The sequence below is a fragment of the Arachis hypogaea genome, chromosome 12 (genome assembly GCF_003086295.3).
Source record: "Arachis hypogaea cultivar Tifrunner chromosome 12, arahy.Tifrunner.gnm2.J5K5, whole genome shotgun sequence".
Lineage (NCBI taxonomy): Eukaryota > Viridiplantae > Streptophyta > Magnoliopsida > Fabales > Fabaceae > Arachis > Arachis hypogaea.
Genome location: NC_092047.1, coordinates 100,214,448 through 100,216,735, shown reverse-complemented (window position 1 = coordinate 100,216,735; position 2,288 = coordinate 100,214,448). Strand labels below are relative to the sequence as shown.

Here is a 2,288-nt window from a genome sequence, read left to right as displayed (position 1 = left end):
TTTTCATGTTTTTCTCTTTCATCATTAAAAAAATTCAAAAAAAATAAATAAAAAAAATATCTTTCCCTTTTTCTCTCTTAAAATTTCGAAAATTTGGATTGACTTTTTCAAAACTTTTTAAAATTTAGTTGTTTCTTATGAGTCAAATCAAATTTTTAATTTAAAAATCTTATCTTTTTCAAAAATAAAATCTTTATCATTTTTTTATTTATTTTCGAAAATTATAAAAATATTTTTCAAAAATCTTTTTCTTAATTTTATTTCATAATTTTTGAAAATCTCATCAAAAATTAATGTTTTGATTCAAAAATTTCAAGTTTATTACTTACTTGTTAAGAAAGATTCAAACTTTAAGTTCTAGAATCATATCTTGTGATTTCTTGTGAATCAAGTCATTAATTGTGATTTTAAAAATCAAATCTTTTTCAAAACTAATTTCAATCATATCTTTTCAAAAATATCTTTTTATCTTATCTTTTTCAAATATCTTTTCTAACTTCTTATTTTCTTATCTTTTAAAAATTGATTTTCAAAATTTGTTTCAACTAACTAATTAACTTTTTGTTTGTTTCTTATCTCTTTCAAAAATACCTAACTAACTTCCCCTCTCTAATTTTCAAAAATTCCTTCCCTCTTTTTCAAAATTTCTTTTTAATTAACTAATTATTTTAATTTTTTATTTTAATTTTATTTCATTCTTAATTTTCAAAAATTACTAACCTTTTTTTAAAAACTATTTTCAAAATCTAACTTTAAATTTTAATTTTTTTTAATTTTCGAAATTCCCTCTCCCTCATCTCCTTCTATTTATTTATTCATCTACTAACACTTCTCTTCACCCAAAATTCGAACCCCTTCTTCTCCTCTGAGTTCGAATTCTTCTCTTCTACATTCTTATTCTTCTTTTCTTCTACTCACAACAAGGGAACCTCTATACTGTGGTAAAAAGGATCCCTATTATTATTTTTCTGTGCCCTTCTCTTTCATATGAGCAGGAGCAAAGACAAGAACATTCTTGTTGAAGCTGACCCTGAACCTAAAAGGAATCTGAAGAGGAAATTAAGAGAAGCTAAAATACAACAATTCAGAGACAACCTTACAGGAATTTTCGAACAGGAAGAAGAGATGGCAGCCGAAAATAATAATAATGCAAGGAGGATGCTTGGTGACTTCACTGCACCTAATTCTAATTTACATGGAAGAAGCATCTCAATTCCTACCATTGGAGCAAACAACTTTGAGCTTAAACCTCAATTAGTTTCTCTGATGCAACAAAACTGCAAGTTTCATGGACTTCCATCTGAAGATCCTTTTCAGTTCTTAACTGAATTCTTGCATATATGTGATACTGTTAAGACTAATGGAGTAGATCCTGAAGTCTACAGGCTCATGCTTTTCCCTTTTTCTATGAGAGACAGAGCTAGAATATGGTTGGATTCTCAACCTAAAGATAGCCTGAACTCTTGGGATAAGCTGGTCAAGGCTTTCTTAGCCAAGTTCTTTCCTCCTCAAAAGCTGAGTAAGCTTAGAGTGGATGTTCAAACCTTCAGACAGAAAGAAGGTGAATCCCTTTATGAAGCTTGGGAGAGATACAAGGAATTGACCAAAAAGTGTCCTTCTGACATGCTTTCAGAATGGACTATCCTGGATATATTCTATGATGGTCTGTCTGAATTAGCTAAGATGTCATTGGATACTTCTGCAGGTGGATCCATTCACCTAAAGAAAATGCCTGCAGAAGCTCAAGAACTTATTGACATGGTTGCTAACAACCAGTTTATATACACTTCTGAGAGGAATCCTATAAGTAATGGGACGCCTTAGAAGAAGGGAGTTCTTGAAATTGATACTCTGAATGCCATATTGGCTCAGAATAAAATATTAACTCAGCAAGTCAATATGATTTCTCAGAGTCTGAATGGAATGCAAGCTGCATCCAACAGTACTCAAGAGGCATCTTCTGAAGAAGAAGCTTATGATCCTGAGAATCCTGCAGTAGCAGAGGTAAATTACATGGGTGAACCATATGGAAACACTTATAATCCCTCATGGAGAAATCATCCAAATCTCTCATGGAAGGATCAAAAGCCTCAACAAGGCTTTAATAATGGTGGAAGAAACAGGTTTAACAATAGCAAGCCTTTTCCATCATCCACTCAGCAACAGACAGAGAACTCTGAACAAAATACCTCTAATTTAGCAAATTTAGTCTCTGATCTATCTAAGGCCACTCTGAGTTTCATGAATGAAACAAGGTCCTCCATTAGAAATTTGGAGGCACAAGTGGG

The 2,288-nt window shown here is 31.5% G+C and overlaps 1 non-coding gene across 1 annotated transcript; it reads right to left on the bottom strand.

Annotated features, from left to right (window-relative positions):
• Positions 1-1,521: 1,521 nt before the first annotated feature.
• Positions 1,522-1,629, bottom strand: LOC112731003 (small nucleolar RNA R71). The gene has a single exon (XR_003166799.1). It is a non-coding gene; the product is annotated as a small nucleolar RNA R71 (small nucleolar RNA).
• Positions 1,630-2,288: the final 659 nt, after the last annotated feature.